At 39.5% G+C, this 21120-nt stretch overlaps 1 long non-coding RNA gene across 1 annotated transcript; it reads right to left on the bottom strand.

Moving 5' to 3' along the window:
• Positions 1-11220: 11220 nt before the first annotated feature.
• LOC116792461 lies at positions 11221-17110 on the bottom strand. Its single transcript, XR_004359136.1, has 3 exons — positions 16903-17110; positions 11451-11545; positions 11221-11285 (listed from the first exon to the last, which is right to left on the bottom strand). It is a non-coding gene; the product is annotated as an uncharacterized LOC116792461 (long non-coding RNA).
• Between the last annotated feature and the right edge of the window lie 4010 nt (positions 17111-21120).

Here is a 21120-nt window from a genome sequence, read left to right on the forward strand (position 1 = left end):
TAGTGCTTATTGGCAGGGAAGAGGATCAGTGATGGTATTTCTGTCAAGAGAAAGGTACGGAGCCTTAGCGATGCATTTGACAGCTGTGCTGAGGATGGCAATTGTCATCCTGCTGCAGACACAGACTGAACAGGAATGGAGAGGAGAAGGGAAGCCTGAAGAGTTGCTGTCTGGCAGGTAAATGCTGCTTGTAGGCATTTAGGTAAAAAGCTATATTCTAGCTTTCCTTCACTATACTTTGGTGTGCTCTCATTTCAGGAGTAAGAGCTCTTGTCTCTGCTAAGATGTAAACTCTTGGGCATAACTTTTAAAATGGGTCACTTTTGAACTTAATGGAGCTGCTTCCATACTTCAGACTAAGCTGGCAGGATTGGAGGCCTGATGGTGTGACAAATAGCAAAGGACCCCTGAAGGGCTGGGGAGGCCAGATTCCAGCTCTCATCAGGTGGCACCTCATTGATGCACAGACACAGAGCAGGGTTTGCTCTAATTTTGTAATTTCTCCAGCACAGCTCATGTCTCCTGCTGTCCCCAAAAATAAAATTAAAAAAAAAAAAAACAAACGAGGAGAAAACAATAGCAAATCATGTCTCGTACTGTGTTTGGGTAGTGCCAAGCAGCTTGTGGAGGCTGCTGCAAAAAAACTAGCAAATGATAGTGATGTGAAGTTAATGAGGATCAGGACACTTGGCGGTGGAGATTTCTGGGCTGCAGAAGGGAGGGGGGCTCTCAGGAGGTCCCGATAAGCATTAACAGTTTTGGATGCTCAGCCAAAACTTTTGCGGTTTGCCTGTTAGTACTGAGTCTCTTTTTTGTTCAGCCGTTACTTTATACTGTGCGGTCTGGCTCGCAGTTGTACAACAGCATTTAAAATATACAACATGCTGTGAGACAGAATGCAGCTACCTTGTCAAAGATGCCAGCGTTAAATTACAAAGAGTCTAGTATACTCCATACATAGGATATAGCCATTTTGCCTGGAAAAGTACAGATAGCCAACCTCTGGTATTGTTCAGTTTGGGATGCAGCAGCTGCCTTGAGTACGGTAAGGGAGGGGGAGGAAAGGAAAGGAAAGGGAGGTGGATGGTCCCAGTTGGGTTCATGAGCAGTCTGGCCTTGGAGAAAGAAAGAGAGAAGTAGCTGGTGACTTTTCTTTGAATGAGTAAAATGGAAATGGAAGTAGTTGTATAATATCTCCACGGTGCTCATCACGGGAAAGTGTGATGACAGGTTGTTTGCAGGGTGAATGTAGCAGAGACAGTGATTATGGTTTTTGAAGTGAAACAGTAAAGAAACTACATTTACATGTGGGGTTTGGCTTTCTGACATTTTTTAAAATTTGATGAAATTGATTTCTCCTTGAACATTATTGACTTTAAGAGAAAAAATATAGAGCAGGGCATTTGAACAACAACATTGATGGGACAGATTATAGTCTTTGGTGCTCTTCTGAGTGGTTAATTCTGTATTAGTGAAATAAGTTTCATATTCTTAAAGGAAGTGGAACTAACGCTGCAGCTACCCCAGAAGCTGTGTGAGAATTACAGGGGAAAGATTAAAACGATCTCATAAGAGGAAAAAAAAAGACACTAGATTAACTTTGAACCTGGGAGTTTCCCACACTGCAAATCAAGTGCATTGTCAGACAAAGCACAGGTGTACACCACATGTACAGGTTAAAATCTAGTCCCAAGTGCTGTGATGACAGTTCTGTGTTCATAATGTATATATCCCAAAGTGTACTTGTGTGTCTGTTATAAATTCAAGTAGGACACATAAAGGGGAATTTCCCTCTAAGTTACAATATTGTAAATACAGGTTTGCTCTACTGGTATCAAAGAAACTATTAATATGTGAATTTGTCCTTATTTTCCTTGTAATAATAGTCTTGTAGACACCAGTATGTAAATACTGATGTATCTGTCCCACTTCAAGACATAGAGAAGGATTATCTTGAGGCTTTGCTATGGTCTGATAAGAGCAGAGGGAATTCTCTGCAGGAGCAGGTCTGATCTGTGCTGTGCTAAGGATATAAAAGGGCCAAAAAAACCCTGGAGGTTTCACAGCTTCCTAATTGACACAATGTGGCATAAATAGAAGAGTTAAAATATATCAGGAGTTTGAAGAACAAAAGCAACATAAAGACATTTATGTGACATTGCTAAAATAAAAATGGGTTTGCATTAGAAACTTGTAGAAACTAATTTTTTCCCACCTGATACCACAGTGGACGTTTCAGCAAATTTTTGTGTGTAGCACAGAAGTTGAAAGTAGCACATGCTTTTGGTAATTTTTAAAAATCAGTGAGTTTTTTGGTTGCAGTTTTGCATTAAAAAAACCCAGTTTGGTCTCTGTGGCCCAGCTTTAGCAGGGCCCACATAAAACTTGGCACATAATCAAACTTTAGGGGCTGAAGCCTTTGGGCGTGTGGGGCGTAGGGGATTGAGCTCTTCAAAAAAAACCACTGGTGCCTGTGTTTGTGAGACCCACCACCTTGGATATTGAAAAGAAAGGGGAAAATTTAAAGAAGGAGATGTTATGCAAACTCTATAAATGAATCACTTGGTTGTTTTTATTCATAGCGTGCACCTCGAAGCTCTGAGTCAGCTTCAGGCCAGCCCTAGGCACTATATTCCACACATAAGAAATAAGGTGATTGCTGTCATCAGGCTCATACTGGCTGAGAAAGGTTTGCCAAATTGTTCTGCCATAGGAATGCTCTTGTTGGCCAGACTGGAATTTCATAAAGAACCAAACGCAGGTTTTGCATCAGCTCCAGTTAGTTCAGGCAACAATAATACCAAAACAGGAAATAAAATATGAAAAAGAAAGATAGTGACTCTTGTGCTTTAGGCATCTTTGGAATTAATTAAAATACATTAAAGTGTTAGCAATGAGCTGTGTCAACTTTGCTAAAAGCCTGATCAATATTTACATAATTCATGCATCCTGCTGAGTGAGAAGCTGGCAGTCAGAATAGCATCACTTCTGCATAATACTACTGCAACAGGAAAAGGAAAATATTTTCTACATCCTGAATCAGTTATTTAAGGCCTCTCTACCTCCTTGGGAGTATGACAGAATCGATCAGCCAAGCTGAACAGCACTGGCATTGCAAACATTTATTCATACCATCTGGTACAGAGTCAACTCCAAGTAACAAAGGATTTTATTTTCCCACAAAGACTGAAGGTTACATAAATGTTACCCGCATTCTTGTGGCATCCCAACATGTTATTCTCACGTGCTGTAGAGAGATTGACAATTCCCAGACCAGAACAAGACAGGCAGCCACGAAGATTCCTGCAGCACAATTGCTTACTAATACCACTAAATGTACATTTTAGACCCCTTGAAGAGCCTATTGCACAGATAATATACATGGTCTAACATGACAGGGAGCATCTCCAGTGGTTAAATCCAAGGGTAGTAGGGTTGGATTTTTTTTTTACTTATCTGGGATGACCACTAACTTGAACTCACTTATGGCTCTATTTCATTCAGCTGCTCATAAATTAGCCTGGCATCCAGAACTCATGAAATAAATACATATTTGATGCTTCACCAGTGTATAGGTGGTCACATTGCTGCTTTTTGTGCCAAATATTCAGATGCCCACATGAAACTTGTTATTCTTTGTCATAACTATAAATATCCTCTGAATGAATTTTAATACTTAAATGTTTTGTAAGGGGTTGTGAAAAAAGAAAGATTTAAGAAATACAGACAGTCCTTCAGAAAGTTTAATGATGTGGGGTAACTTGTAAAAAAAAAATTTATTTTTCATACTTCCATTTCAGAATCAGGTGCACCTTATTTACAGCCTTATAATTAAGAATTTATATGAAACAGCTTCAGGCTTTTAGGGCGCAAAGATAAACTGAGATCTGAAAAGCAGCACGTTTGCTCACCTGCTCCCGGTCTCTCCTATGTATGAGGTGCTCTCAGTCCCCAGCTCCTCCAGCAACTCCCACTCCATGCAAGGGACCACATCCTGCAGGCACAAAGCTGTCAAGGACATTTTATATTCAAGCATTCAGAAAAGTAGACCTGGTCAGAATTGCTTTTTTTCCTGAAGGAAACATTAAAGGAAAATAAAAATAAAAACAGGAGGGAGCGGAATTCACATACTCTTTGGAGGAAAAGAAAACACAGATAGAAAACTTTTAAAAATGGGAATTTGATGTGTTTGACATGAAAAATGGAAGATTTGTTTCTCCATTGGGCAATTCATACTTCTGTTTTCATGTTGTTCTATTCAGCCTGTATTTTCCATGTAAAACTTAGCATATACTTGTTGCTTCCTGAGATATGTGAGACTTTCTAAGTCTCTCTAAATGTAGTACTTCAAATAGAATGTTATATTGGCTGCTCTGCTTTGACAGGAGAAGGATTTTAGCTGTGAGGCCCATAGGAACACTATGATATGGGGCACTGTATTCCCTCATTCTAAAGATGAATCAGGAATGTAACATACACTACTGATGGGGTTTTTTCCACAAATTAAAAAAATATCCTCAATTCAACTCCTTATGAAGCTACTGATATTACCTGATGGTAGTAACAGAGAAAATGGGAAAATCAGGATGAGCTAGTAAAAAACTTTCCAATAATCCTTTAAAACCCTTCCTTTTAAAGCTGAGCTGTGGCCACACGAGAGCCTTCTATTCAAAACTGCTTTTAAGCCTCTCTGGAAATTTCCATTCTGAAACATCAGGCCGAGCTCAATTCTTGCCGGATTCAGATGAAGCAAGATCTGTCTCTTTTGGAAAAACTATTAATGTCTAAATTATGTGGCAGTATTGAGTGTTATCTCTTAGAAAACAACTTAGGAAGTCCCAAAGTCAGATACTGTCAGAAGCTGCAAGGGCTTGTGGAGGAAGAAATCACTGTATACCTCCCCTGTTTGTTTATTTCTTTTCCTTCGCCAGGCAAAACATTATGTTAGGTTTGTGTCTCACCCACAAGCTGAAGCATGTTTAAGAGTTTGGATTTCATAATTGACCACAGCTTTCTAGGTAAAGCCTGGATGGCACGGGACACTCTGTTCCTAGTAAGGGCAAAGGAGACTTTAACTTTTCTATCGTAACAACTTTATCTCAATATAAAACCTCTGACTGTCTCTTGAACATTGTATTATTTAGTCAGTTAAATAACGCAGATGGCAAAAGAAGACCTAATTTGTCCTTGTCTGACTGATTCCCAGTCACCTCGGAAAAGAAGCTGTCAAACAGAAAGCCAAATCCTGTGACACCTACACAACAGAAGAAAGCAATGGGAATGTTCGCTGGGAGATCAAATAAGGACTCGAGTGTTTGATTTCTATTGCAAGAATAGTGCACAATTTCCAGATGTTTATGACTTTGAAGAAAAACTGGTTGAGAGATAAGGATCTCAAAAGAGCTCACATTGAGTGCTGAGTGCTGTGCACATGAGACGTGCGATACTTCCAACTTCTGATCCATATAATGAAGGAGACATTCGTTTAAGGCACCAGACAAGACTGTCTGATGGCCATGTAATTCAGAAGTGTCTTAATGGCACAGTTTCAGACTTCTGCAAAGCTAAAAAAGAAAAAAGGCCTATAAAGCCGCAGCCCTTTGCACAACTATTATGAGACAGCTTGGTCAAAACATTAACATTCTTGACCATATTCCCATCTTACCCTTCAGGACAGTGCCAAGGTCCTAGCAACACATGTTTCATGAAAAAGTATATTTGGTTCATAATCATGTACTGAACAAGCTGAAAAAACACCATTCTGATAATTTAAATTATTAAGATGCTATAAATAGACAGATTAAGGTGTTCTGGTATAAAGGAAGACAGCATTGGAGAGTCATTATTACTTTCAATGTTTATATTTCCATAAAAAGAGAAAGATGAAGAGTTTTCAGGGTTGGGATATGAATGGTAAAGAAAAGAAGTGTTTCAAAACCAAATTAACCTTTTTGTGTAAACAGAAGTCATTTTACCTGAACAGACAAAACCAGGAAATTAATAATTTATCCTTTAGACTATTATGACCGTTCCTTTTAATTCTTATTTGCCATATAGACAAGAGGTAGGAATGTTGTGTTTCCCTGGTACCTGAGCCCTAAACAAGAGGTGTCTCCCTTCCTTGGTGGAGGGTTCAGAGACAACACTGCAGAACTAAACTGGAGGACCTGATGTTTCAGAATATTTGACTTTTATGTCTGGAGTTTGATAACATCAGTTAATTATGAAGGAATCTTTTATCGTTTCTCAATCTAGTTGACCTCAAATCATGCAGTTGGGCAAGAAAAGAGCAGTTCTCATGGTCTGAAATTAGAAAGAAAATTAACAATGAGACAGAGATTACCATCGGAGAGAAACATTTGGAGTTAAACTAAACTACTTCATAAACTCGTGTTTAAGTACCATGAAATGTAGTGTATTGATTATTAATCAGGCCCTTGAAATAGGCCCACAAAATAGACTTTAAAGAATATATCCTTTCTTCTCCTAGCAATGTTAAGTCTATTATTAAAGTGAGAGCAGCCTCACTGAAGTACATGGAGGCCCATAACCCACCTAGTTCACTAGGATTGCAAGGGCCAGAGACTAAGGAGATAGTATAGGACAGGTTGAAGCTCGTTGAGTTTTTAATGTGATTTTAACACTTTCATTGACCAGACTATACAGATAATATTTTAAAATGTTTTACTTCTTCTCTGCCTGTAAATCTACAGTTTAAAAGAGGCATGTCCTTATTCAAAGCTTCTGTGAGAAAGAGACTCTTGTGTTAAACATTTATGTCTCACTGTTAGCTTTAAAAATTACTCATCTTTAATAAAGTTACCACAAACTACTCAATTTATTTTTGCACAACAGGAGGCTATATTTTTTCCCTCTCCAGAAAATATACAAAAGCAGGTGGCTAAATTTCCTGAGAACAATCTATTTTAAATGTTTACTTGTCTTAAGGTATACTTAGAAATTTTAAATACTCTTAAGAAAAACTTTTTATTAAGTCAAGTTTCAGTAGTACTTTTTATTTTCACCTGTAGTGTTAAATGTTCTCTAAATCTACATGTTATTTTATTTTATGTCTGTGCTAATTATGTATTTTTTTAGATAGGAAAAAAATTCCAAATAACAGTTGAGAAATAGAACACGCAGTAATGTTTTTCAAGTAGTTTGTTCAATGGTTACAGTTCATAAGGAATGCCTAAATACATGATTATGTGACTTAATTTAATTTCATAATTATTGTAAACAATGGATACTGTAAACAGAGCACGATATCTGAAAGGATTCCAGTGGACATTGTAGAAAAATGCTGTCCAGTCTGTTTTAAAAGCATGAAAAAGGAAAGTGTAATACATTTCCAAGTGTTTTCTTGGGTTGTTTTCTTGTTGGTTTGGTTTGGGTTTTTTTGGGTGTGTTTTTATGGTTTTCATTTAAAGATTCTGGATTGTAAAATTTGGATTAGAGAAAGACAGGTTTGGTTAACGAAACAATAAAATCTTTTGAATCCATATTCCTAGATGAAATCATAGTTTTACAAAGAACCCTTTTTCCTAGTGAAGTTCACAAATTAGATTTTGTTACCGGTTGTGTTACCATTTTTGGCAAACTAGAGTTTTATGAGCTTTTTTGGCTGAGCAGCCCTGTAAATCTGAAATAGCTTTGCCCTCCATGCATACAACCATGAAATGACACAAAATATTGACAGAGGTGAGCCCCTTTTCCAGGAGAGCTCCCCAGCAGGTGGGTGGCACGGCGGCCTTGGCGGTAGATCCCAGGCAGCCTGGGATCAAACAGGATGCTGCACGGCTCCTGCACGCGCCCACAGCTCCCAGCTCTGCGGGTTTTGTTGGGATTTGAAGGTATTTAACACCCCTTGGTCACTCCTGTCAGGCACGGGGGGCTCAGAAACCCCTGCCTGTGGGGACCATTAGGTTAACGGTTGGACTCCGTGATCCTGGAGGTCTTTCCCAACCTAAATGATTCCATGACTCCAGACTCTTGCTTCCCATCCAACTCTGAGAAGTACTTCCACTACCTGACAGAGCCATTTTTACCTCTTAGGCCTCTTTCTGATTTATGAATTTAGATGCACTTGTAGCTTTAGAATGGAGGGATGGATGTACGTGATCCAACTGGAGCGCCAGGATTTGCCCTGTATTCCTGTCACTCTGTTAGAATCCTGCTCTCTGTGGTTTCATTCATTGGTGTGATTTCATTCACCATGCCATGCTACTACCAGGGCATTTTCCTCCATCATATTGCTACTGCTGGGAAGTTTGTTGGTTTTTGATTCCTTTTACTCTCACGAAGAAACAAATGAACGGGTCTAAATCGGGAAATTCCCACACAGATTTTCAGAACCGAAGAACCAGTGAATGGGGTGGGAGAAGGAGAAAGTGAAAGGCAGATGAAAATTTACTTCATCTTCTTTTTCTGGGAAGATGGCACAAATGCAGACATGCATTTCTACGTAGCAGATCTGAAAGTGTTGTGTAACTCATGTTCAAAATAGTAATTGAAATGTATAGTGTTTATTATATTCCCATATGTTTGTAATCGAGGTATGACTCTTGTGGATGGGAAGCAAAAAGCTATAATTTGCTGCTTAGCATCAGAGCTGTTGCACATTCATTTAAATCGCTTTATTTATCTTCTTCCCCATAAAGAACCTTCCATACTGTAAATTTAGTGAATGGTTAATGGCCCAAAAGTATGGGGTTCATTACAAAATGAAGTATTTATTGCAGTGTTAATTAAATAAAAGCATTGTAATCTTTCCAAATTGAACAATTATGCTCATTTGAACATTTTAAACAGAAAATCTTTTATATACTAATTGAGTTGCGTAATGAAAAGCACGTGTAATGGAAATTTTAATCAAAACAAATACTGAAATAATTTGAACACTTTTTACAATATAAAAGGTCTACCTCAGTTTTTATTAGAAATATTATAACAGCCAGATTAGTTTCAGGACTCGTGACCTTTGAGTGCGGTATATTATTTCTGAGCTGATAGGCCACCCTCACATACCAGTTGGCTAACCCCTTAAACATCAAAGTTACTGCTTGGCTACCAGCCTCAAACCATGACAGACTGGCTGCAAGCCCAACACTTGACAGCCTGGCGCTAGGCCTGCAGCCTGAGCTGACAGCCCTTTCTGCAAGGGGCTGATGAATGATTTCTGGCAACTGGTGCCGCGCTCTGACTGACTGGGAGAAGAGCGTTCAATCAGAAAAATGTGCTCCGAACCTCGGCAGGTCTGCAGGAGGTGGCACTGTGCCGAACGCCCGGATCGACGGCGTGTTCACACCCAATTTTTTATTTATTTATTAAATTTCGCCCGGCGAGCCCAGAATATTTGTAACTGCAATTATATTTCAAATAGCTCGGCCACCTAACATCTAGGTTTTATTCCGAATTCAAGGCTATTGTTTTCCTTCTCTCTGTTTCCTGTTCCGAGCTCGTGCTGGCTTTGTTTTATCATTTGCAGACAAAAGCTGAATAATGTGTACTCCTTTGTGAGCCCAAAGAAAATTCCTGAAAGATGAAATTGCATGCCACAGACTTGCAGCTGAATTTTTTCTATTCAGAGGAAGGCATGTAACCCAGTCTCTTTTACTGGGAGTTTTCTTGTTTATGGATTGACATTTCCTACATTCTATTCCCATTTAACAACTTTGTATTACTAAATTGAGGAAAAAGGGAAGGAACTGTTTAGATCCTTTTCTTTGCTTGATGCAATTGCACTGTAAGGGGAGCGGTCCATTAGTTGACATGAAGATTTTGCTGGGATTATTGAGAGATTTAAGGATAAATCTCCAGAAAAAATCCCATGTAATTAAAAGGTATCAGCATTAAGCTGACAGTATATTGATGAGAATGCTTTGGAAGCAAATTCCTACTCACTTTATCCTTAAAGTGAACAATTATTTATAGGAATATGTAATGGTAATCCCTTACAATGACTGAACATTTAGGTTTCTGTAATAAAGTGGACCTACTTGAATAGAAGTGAAAAAAATACAGTTTATTAGGCAAAGAAGCTATATTTTACATCTAAACCTCAGCAAACACCATGGACATGAAATACATGTATAGCAAGGGATTTTAATGGAGATAAAAGAATATCTAAAATGTAAAATCTTCAAAAGTGGTGAAAGTACCTGTGATGGTTATGTTTTTTGTCTGGTGAACGTTGACAGAGGTACCAGTTTCCACAGGATAAAGGATGTTATTCCTTTACTCTTACTGGTAACAGGAAAGCCTATGTGCATTAGCAATTTTTCCTGTTACACAATACGTTTTTGTAGCTGTTTGAATGACAGGTTGGACGTTAATGTGGATGGGCATTCACATGATACTGGTAAAGAGGAGTGATTGCCAACACGTTATGACACTGATATTTCTAGATCGCTGCTAATGGGATATGACAAACCCTAGTGATGAGCCAGCTATAGCAGTCTTTTATATTTCAAAAGCCATTTTCATCCCTTCTCCCAGAAAGTCTGAATGAATTAGGAGAGGAACCTCTCGCAGTGAAAACTTGTTCTTGTTTTTCTTACATTAGTTTGGAATGGATGTCCTGCTGTTCAGAGTAGAAAGTTAGTGCAAGCAGGAGGGAATCTAGCTCTAAACTTCCTGAAATTATCCCATCATGATCTAGCAAACTAGATTAAAAAAAAAGAAAAAGCTACAAATGAGGAACAAATATGCAGAACAATACATATCAGAACAATACAGATCAGAAAGCCTATTTTTATGCACGGGGTGATTAATGCAATGACCAAGGATAGTGTTGAAAATATGACCATGTTATTATTTATTATATATACCCTTTATCACCTAAGCCACTGCAGAAAAGATTCTTCTCTCCTATTTTGCAGAGAGAACATTTCCATCCCAAAGCGATTTGATTGTTTAAAAATCCAGGTCAGCAAAACTAAAATGACTTCACAGAATAGTTTAACTTAATATTCAGACTTTAATTCCTAACTAAGACATTTGAGTTTCTCTAAAAAGAATAGAAAGGAGAGGGGGTTTTTGTTCCCTTTTTTTCTTTCCTTTTTTTTTTTTTTTTTTTTTAAAGCTGGGAAACCATTTGCAGTCTTATTGTAACCATCTGTGGGAAACATCAAGACAAATGAACTCAAGTTAGAAGGAGCAGCAGACAAAACATCGCTGTGTGCACCCACCAAAAAGCACGTTTGAGAGTTCAGCAGCTCATGGTTCAATCCAGGGCACTGGGAGTAGGGAGTATTTTGCAGCCTTTAGGCAGGGCTTTGGGCAGCCTTCAGGGAGGGGAAAGAGCAGAAAGCAGAGAAGTTTAGTTTTTGCTGCTGAGGGTCTCCAAGGCATGAAGAGAAGAACATTGCTCCTGGAAGAAGAACTCTCTTTCTTCTCTGAGTAAAAGCTAGCACTCCACAGGCTCTGACCTTCTGCAGGACAGCACCCACCTGACATGGTGCAGATGTCCTGTCTTCTCCAAGGTCTTGGGGAGGAAAATAGCAGGTAGTTGCACCAAGGCTGAAAATCTGATCAGATCAATACACTACAAAAAATAAAAGAAAGAATAAATTTTGCCTGTAAATGAAAATATTAGCTCTTATACTGCTAACTACTACTACAAGAAGGACTGGGAGCTGCATTTCCAAGGCCTGTCCATGAACTGTGGCAGCAGCTCCCACAGATGAGACCTGTGCAGGGTTTGTTGCCTGCTCCCCTTGCCCCCAACCCACTGAGACAGTGTTCATGCTTGGGGACCCACCAGCTCCCTCCTCTATCTGACCATCAGGGTTGGTACCGGGTTTGGACTTGCTGGAGAGTTTCCTCCTGTCCTTCAGTGGTTATTCACAAGCAGTGTTTTATTAAGAATGAAGAGGTAGCCCTGATATTCCTATTCCCTGCTTTTTACTGGCTCTGCAGGAAGGCAGTGGGATAAAGAGAGGAAGTAAGAAAGTACCTTATCTGCTAAACTCTTACTTAAATTGTTCCTAAACTTGATAAAGAGCTGAGATACTGTAGCAAGTTTCAGTGTTAATAACTCATGGCTGTAAGCAGAGCTATATTCAGTTAGAGAACAGCGACAGAAATCTCTCCTCAAAAGCCAAAGTCCAGCAAGATACAGGAAGGAGGAACAAGGATTACAACGTGTATCTCAAACATATTAGCAGGTGTTGAAGGAAACTGAAATTTGCCTGCTTCCAGGGGTTATTTCAGGATTACGAAGAAGTGACATAAAGAAGGGCTGTTCTCTTTGCAATTGCCTCAAATTAATAATTTTAATCTCATTCTTACATGATGTCTCATGTTACTTCAGATCAGGAGGTAAATCTCCCAATTATTCTCACTAGTCAGTGTGTTTCCAGAGTACAAATTCCTGGGAATTGTGCTCCAAAACACCTCCCAGGCTGCTGCCGTCACTATGAGCCCAGGCCACAGGGCTGTCCCAGAGCTTTTTCTTCCCCCAGAAAAGCAGCCAAGGTTGATTTTGGCCCCACATGGTGGAATCCACTGTACCTGCACTGTGACTTGCTGCCCTGGATAGAGCAGTGAACGTGCCAGTGCAGAAGGGGCAGGAGCCACAGCCCTGCTGAGCTGGCCCTCGGCAGCTTCAGGCACAAGGGCTCAGATGTGCACATGCCTGAGATGAGCCTGAGCTGCTCAGCTGCTGGGGAGGGAGCAGAGCCTCAGAGGCCATGCTCTCATCTTTTATACCTTTTATAAGAAAAAGGTGTTAGTTTTTGATATCATTTAGGGACCTGTCATAGAACTATTGTTTCAGTTTACCCACCCACTGTCCCCAACAAGAAAACCCCTCTGCAAGCATTTCTGTTTCAAATACAACATTAAAGAAAATGATGGGATGTATCAGCTCTCTACTGGTGTCACCACAACTTCTAGGTTTTACCATTTATTGGAGTTAAAATAATTAAGCTGAGTGTTTCCAGTCTCAGTCAGGATTAGGATCTTCACTGAGCTATGTACAGATTGAAAGATCAGGTTGTATCTTAGACAGCCCTTTTTTAAAGTACATGAAAGAAATGAGTTAAAGAGGAAGGAGACTGACAGTCTTACCAGAAGTCAAGCACTGGGACCTGAATAGTGGTTTGGCTTATGGGTGGCAGAATAAATCTCCTGCTTTGTCAGAGCTTTCTAATGTGATTTTTATTCATCAGTCAGTTTGGTATGACTCGTTAAAGACATTTAACGGTTCATTCTCCTTGATTTTAGTGAAAGACAGGTATTCCTGAAAGTCCCACAAGTCATACATCTACATATTTAGGTAACCAGATCTGGCTAAAAAAACATATTAACGTTAAACGGATAAAATATTTTCACCACAGAAAAACTTGAGGTTAAAAAAGATTGGAAAATAGTAAGATTCTTTTTTTTTGTAATTGCAATAATGTGAATTAGCTTTAAATACCTACAGTGGACCAAAGGGACAGGGTTCCTGGTACTGAACAGTTAATCACTAATTTGGTCAAAATGGGCCAAATGCTATGGCCATTACTCAGGCAAAACTCCTGTGAAAAATCAGCATAAGGTCTGCCAGGGTAAAGATTTGGATGTACAGTGGGTATTGCTTAGTCTTTTATCATTTGTTAGATCAGCAAACTTCTCTCAGCACGCAGTGTGCACACAGGATATAATTTAGACCACCTACAGAACAGCTTGTCTGATTCCTAACTGCAAGCCATTAAAAACTAGAATGTAAATATGATATTTGAGCCAGTAGTGTCATCAACATAGCACGGATCTCTGCTTGGAAATCAGAGGAGTCTCTTGCCTGACTGGATTTCACAACCACTGCTTGTTTATGAATTGTTTTCTCGAGACTCTAAAGTTAAAAAGACCCTGAGCTGGTAACACACTGCTGATTAAGGACTATAATTAGATTAGAATATGGCCTGGCTTTGGTTTAGTTGCAAAAGCACAGACAGAGAAAAATTTTTCTCACCCGGATGCTGCTATACACGAAGAGCAACTTCTCTGACTTCAACTCCTTCTTTCTGTAGAAGAGTGGGACACTGGGTCCACAGTGCCCCACATGAAAGGTTATTTTTAATTAGTGCCAGAACAGGGCTTCAGGAACTAAATAAACTTTGAGACCCCATTCTTTCAGGAGCCATAGACTTACATGCTAGGCCTTCAGAGCTAAATAATCCAAGTGATGGAAGGGTAACAAAAAACACTCCAGGAGCTGGAGGGAACTGAATGGCCAGAGATCTGAAGCAACCTGTGTGTGAGGACACCAGGGAAGGTGATAACGTGGGAACCCGGATGACAATTAATGCCCCACGTCATCTGCACCCGCTGCCAGCACTGCCTGGGCTGTTCTCATCCGTCAGTGGACGTTGTGTACACTGTTCTTACGGCACTCTTGGTAATTTTAAGCACTCAAGAGCCATAGACATTTATAGTGCATGGAATTTCAGTGGTGTTTATATTTCCATGTGAAAACCATGGATATGATGACTTAGTCATTTATGTAACGTTAGGGGATAGATGAAGATGGGAATCCTGACCTCTTTCCATCCTAAAACATGTCTTGTGTTTGTAACGTTACACCACGTTTGCTCGGATGTATTTTTGCTGCATTGACGAATATGTGATTAATGGGGTTTTATCACAAAAATTCTGTACACAACTAAAAATTACATGCAATTATATGTGCAGAAACAAAGAAAAAAATATTTGGGTTGGAGTGCACGCATTTGATTTGGCCACATTACTGGTTATATGCAACCCAAGTGGGTAGATTTTCTTACAAAAACAAAGTAATTAAATAACACTAATCATACTTTTGCATGCAGACTGTGTGACATAATGTGGCTTATTAATGAGAACAACAAAGAACAGTAGAATTAAATGTATCCCTGGTGTAACTCAGTTGCTAAAAATCAACATTACCACTGGGACTAATTTGGTCTAAAATGGATTGTTTCCCAGAGGCTGCTGCTATGTGAAAACTTCTTATCTTTGAGAAAAAAGGAACAGTGACCTCACGTTACATTTGCTTTCTTTTCCAGTTGCATATTTCCGGTGGTTTCAGTGTGATTGTAAAAGTGAAAATGGGGACATGATTTGATCCCACCAGGTAAATAAGTACCAAAATTTAACATCCTGCTGGGAATAGGTTGAATCTGCTGCTTTTCAAAGAGTTTTCAAGCAACATAGCTATACAATATTAGCCTAACTTAAATATTTCCTAAGGTTGTATTAAACTGGTGAACCTCAGATGGAAAATTCTATGTTATCTGAAGAAAAATTAATTTCTAGAAGCTTCAGTTGTACCTGGCAGGATGAAATTACCAGACCTAATTTTTAAAACAACCTTTCTTTCAGAGTTCAGAGGCAACAGACAGATCCAGATGACCTGATTGTGGTCAGGCATCAAACTCTGCAGGTACAGGGAGAATGGAAAAATGCCCCTGATGCCTTCAGGAGCATCACCTGAAACATACTGTTAAGCTAGTTGTGAAATACTCACTGAGTAAGTTGTTGTTAGTGATTATCAATTATAAACTTGGTAAATTCAACCTGTTTTTCTTGTAAAAATGTTGTTGTAATTAAGGTCTAATCCAACAGTCACTGTCCCTGTATAAATAATTTAATTTGGTTCTGAACAGAAAAGTAATTCCAGTGGTTCAGAATTTATACAAGTGCTCCATGTTGATAAATTTTTATGTGTGTGTGATACAGGAAAAATAAATATAGGGAAGCAATCTAATTCAGCTTTAAGTTACTAAGAAGTAATTGGAGGCAACAGTGAATAAAAATAGATTTTAAATTATGAAGCATAGGTTGATAGTTTCTACTTAAAAATTTTAAAGCTAAATTTATGCATGGGAGGATTAATATAGAACGATAACACTGCACCATCCTGAAGGCCAGAGGTTGAAAAAGAATAATACATCAATGTTATACTGAGATGTAATACTCTATACCCTAATTTTTTTTTGGTGCAGAATAACATGTTTTTCTTGGATAGAAGAATTCTATGTCGGCTCTTAGCCATTTACAGTTTCTTCTGGCATCCAGACTCGGGAAGCTAACATTTATCTGGTTGGGCTATTAGCACCTTACAGCCCAGTCTGAAACTTTCTCTAGTCCCTCTACTAAATAAACTTAACAAAGGGTCTAGGAATCATAGTTTTCTCTTTACAGATGCCCTTTAACCTCCATGACTGTTCCTAGCTATATATTTATTTACATAAAACATAGTACTTCTGTGAAACACTAGGCTGCCTACCTCTACAATCATTTCCTGCAGTGGGGAGGAAAAAAAAAAGCAAGCTTGTCAATATGCTTCAGTTTTCATTTGCCTCAATGTAATCATCCTCTGTGATTTAAAAGGTGGGAATGTGTTGATCTTGAGTGCATCGCTGCTTTAAAGGAACGATAATGTACACACAGCCAGCTCTGGGTGCACGGATTGGAATGAAGTTAATTTTAATCTAAAAGGAATTTAGCGAGCACTGAACAGCTTGATTTACAACATATCTTAGCTATGAATCCTGATAATGATTGGGATGGTGTTTTAGAGAGGCTAAAGTAGCAGCTGGCTTGGCTGACTATTGAGCTATGTTACAGTTTTCTTCAGAGTAAAATTTAGTTTGAAAGTGTCCTGTGTAGGGTTTGGACACAACAGGACTTTTAATGGATGCCCCCATTCCCATCCCCCATTAAAATCGAGATAAGAGGACATTTGTCAGACTCCAGCATCCCTTCCCAATGGGTCAGGCATCATGTGATCCTATTTAAGACTACCTAGAGATTAGAAAAGTGTTTGAAACACAAATCAGGTTTAAAACCAAATTTTCACGAACAGCTTGGTGTTCTTGTTGCTTTTACTTCAGCTTACTTGGTTTGAATCTCCTCTCTCCCATGACCAGTGTCCACCTATTCTTGGCCTTCCTGCAGAAGCTCAGAGGCCACCACATGTGAGGGGCTCCAGGGAATGTCAGTGGCCACCCGGTTCTCCTCTGCAGGAGCCGTTGCTGTCTCCCATTTAGTGGTGGGAGGGGATGTCCTTGGGAGAGGCACAAAGATCCTGGCCAGGGAAGGACAGCAAGCTGCAGCTGCAGTGCCTCAGTGCCTGCTGGCCCCGTGCTGGTGCACTGTGAGTCCTGGCCATAAACATCTGCTCCAACACTCTGCGTGACATCCAAGTGCCGCTCAGTGACGTGGTTAAGACGCTGTGTTTTGAATTCCAGAATGCCTCTCTCTTCACTTTAAGGAAATACAATCCCACAGATAATTATTTCACTGCTGAAGGATGGATTTTCAGGCACGGTACCTTCCCTTTTAAAAAAATCTATGTGTGTTTTATCTAAACCACCAGAAATCATAATAACTACCCTCCTTCCCCCCCTTTTTTTACACATAAATTTGCTATCATTCCTTCTCATACTTGAATGTTCTCCCACCTGTCCTCAATTTAATCCATGAATGTAAGCACATAAATCTTTGTGACATTTTGGCAGAAAGTACCTATTTTCAGATGACTCCTTTAGGAAACTCTGAATCCAGGTGTTTGTTTTTTGCATGAAGTGTTGCAAAAGGGGAATTTTAATGTGACCATACAACCAAAAAATTGGTTACATTTGAAATTCTGCAAAAGGGTGGGTTGGCATGCATGTAAACTTTGTGTGTCTTTCCACACCCTGAGTTATACTCTGAGAGCTAAATGATAATTACTGTGCCATCTGTAAAGGGAAGGAATATGGGATTTTACTGCTACAAGAATGTGATTACACAAACTTTGTTATGTGTAAAGGACATGCACTGGATATTTAAATGTCCTTTATCACTTTTGACACATAAGGATGAAAACTGAAACACATTTTTGGGATGAAGTGAAAAAAGAAAAAAAAAGGGATATAGTTGGCAATTTTTCTTTGGCCAGATGGTTTCTAAACAAAGATCAGAATCTATTTGAAAGTCTGATCATAAGATCCAAACTGAATAGTTTTGGCGTAAAGACTGCGTGGTTTGAAATTTGAAAAGCCTTTTACCTTTAGTTACTATGGGACCTATAGAAACCCTGCCTTTATTGAAGGTTGTATGATGAATTGAAACAGAGGTGCTCACTCTTCTCTTTGTACCAGATACTGTACAGGGAACAGATTTCTTATTTACTAAGTGCTGTTCTCCCCCTTTTTTAGGAAAAAAAAAAAATCTTGCTTTTTTAAGGTTACTCAAATTTGTCACCAAACTGAAAATGCCCCCCTCATTAATCGATAATTAAAAAAAAATTCCTTTGTACCTAAGCATGTCAGACTAGATCTCTTAATAAGAAAATATAAAAAAGTCATTTGTTTCTAAGGTGATGGGAATTCCACAGTCTTTTACTTCTCTCTAAAGGTGAGATGAGCAAGTGGTCGTGCTTTGGCTATTAATGGACAAATAACTGACTTAGAGAAACATTGAAAGGCAAGGTGAGGAGGGAAGAAAACACCACCAAAAAAATGTAAAAAAGAAAACGAGAAGAAAGTCTGACAGGAAATCAGGTGACTTCTCTTTCTCTGATATAAAATCTTAGCACAGCCTTCCCCCTTCTCTAAAAAAATCCTATAGAGCAGCAGATCCACATCTCTCACACACCTTTTTCCCTTGAGAGAGGACGGAGGGAAGGACCACACAGGACAGTGGTTACACTATATCTCTTAGCTCACTCTCCTGGCAGGCAGTCCGATGGGGTGCAGATAAGGGCAGTACAGGGACTTAGCCGGAGGATAAGAGCACTCATTGTTCCAAAGCTGATATTCCCCCCTACAGCAGACGATTTTTTTTTTTCCCCCTTTAAATCCTGTAATCACTTATATTTCGCAGAACAACAAAAAAACCTTTCTCTTTTTGCTTCTAATGGACTAATCCCGCAGAAAGGCTTTGCTCTGAATTCATACTTTTCTATAGGGCCACAATCTCTTTTCCAGTGAAAAGGTTAATTCAAAGGTCCTTTGACCAGGCCGGGCGGCCGGGAGCGCTCCCGAGGTGGCAGCACAATTGCCGGCACAGGAGGGGAGTGGCAGCTGCGGCTCCCGCGTCTCGCACCCGCTCCCCGGTGCCCTCATAGTTTCTGGAGTTGACTACGACTCTGGGAGCCAAGATAAGACACCGCTGTAAGGAAGATTGATGCATGGATTGTGCTGCGTGAGACCGCAGCGCTCAGCTGCCGCCAGCGCCGATCTCTCGGGGTTTGCTGATGCAAAGGGGAGGGAGAGGCTGCGGTTGGGGGTCTCAGATGGGACACCTGAGGTACCTGCTGGCACCTTTGTGGTTCGCTCTTGCATGACACCCTTAAAGGTGAGCAAAACCAGCCCCTTGCACTCTGTCTCCTCAGCGTACCTTTACTGAGAGTGAAAGCTGAAATTTGGATGGACCCGTGGAGTTGGCTGTTGTTGCTGCCGCTCTTTTGGCATCATCAGAACAATCCCTTTAAAATCCCAACTTCCCATGAACTTACCCATTCTGATCTGAATTTCGGGTGCAGGGATTCCCGCTGGCCACCCTAATCTCCCGCCTGGGTAAAGGATTCTTTTCATGCTGATGGCACAAAGGACTTTGTGGCAAGTTTTGCACAGCATGCGCAAATGAACCAATCTTCTGTTTGCAAGCAGGAGGAGAGTTTTCTTTTTCTTTCTTTCTTTTTAAAGTATTCAGTTCATAGTGGTTTGTTCCCTTTACTCACTCAAGCTATCCCAGGGTAGAGAACGAGTTCCCTGCCAATAATTGAAGCATATTCTACTTCGGAGGGGGGAAATAGCATTACTGTTTAGAAACAGCACTTTACATTTGCTCTAGAAATCCAGAACAGTTTACAGAGAAACATTATTCTGCTGACAAAAACAATTTATAAGGTGAAGGTATGCACCAGGTTCTATGGGACTTGTCCACAAATGTCTGAGGGCAGATTGTTTTGTGAAGGCTTATGCTGTGCAATTCTTTGTTGCTGAATACCAGTACCAGCTATAGGACATATTCTCAAATAAAAAGAAATGGTAGTCATTGCTATCTAAAGATAAACTGAACAAAAGGTGTTAAAATTAAAAGAGAACAAGAAAAAAAATGTCAAAACCCCAATTATATTCTTCTAACAGAACGGTAGATATTTTTGGTGCCCAAAAGGGATTGTCTTCTAAGGGAGCTGATCCAATGTCTCCTTTGACACCTGAGCAATGGGGTTTTCCACTCTCCCATCAGCAGGACTGTCTATATCTATCAGGCAGTAAATCCAGCATAGACACTCTTTTCTTAAATTTTCTTTTTTTATGAACATTGATCTCATGACAGCAATGATAGAGGGAACTGTGGGGTTTCAATGTTCGTGAGTAAATGATTGAAATCACACAGGTCTCATTGGCAAGTTCCACTTTTCCTGAGTAGAAGTGTCAGTGAATTCAGGGGGCTGGGCCCAGTCTGAGCATTTTCTTGGTGAATGTCCTGCTGTTTCCTTCTTTCCTTTCATTAGAAAGACTCTTTTATAATCAATGCTGAAATGCTAATTGGTGAAGGAGAAAATCCCCAGATTTTTCACCAAAACATTTCATTTTGCATCAATTATTAAAAATTTCAGAAGTGCTTAATAGAAGAGGAGACACAGTTTGCACAAACGTATTTTTATTCTCCCTAGTGCTTAGCAGGTCCAGCTTTTATTTCCCCTAAAAAGGATGAAAGTTAGTTTTTTAATTTTTAAGGTCCTATAACTCCGTAATACTTATAGGCTGTTTGAGCATAAAACTTCACAACTGCAATGCAGTTTCTATCTTTTTAAGTGCTTTAGTAACTTAAACAGTAGTAGTGGCATGACTAGATGTATAAAGTAAGCAATTACAGTAGAGTCAGTATTTCTCATACCAAAAGAAAATTAGCATGGTAATTAAATTCGTGTTTACTTTGTTTTGCAGCTGTATTTTTGCTAATCTAATAATCTTGGAAGGTTATAATTACTTGTCTTTTAAGATGCATCTGCTATCTGGCACGGTGTGGCAAGCACAACCAATATTTGTTTTATTATAATTAGTACCTGTGCAGTCATTTTGGAGTGCAAAGCAGAAAGAACCACCACTGAGGTCAGCTGATCATTCACCGTGATGGGCTTTGAGTACAACTTATTCT

Source organism: Chiroxiphia lanceolata, chromosome 11, assembly GCF_009829145.1.
Source record: "Chiroxiphia lanceolata isolate bChiLan1 chromosome 11, bChiLan1.pri, whole genome shotgun sequence".
Lineage (NCBI taxonomy): Eukaryota > Metazoa > Chordata > Aves > Passeriformes > Pipridae > Chiroxiphia > Chiroxiphia lanceolata.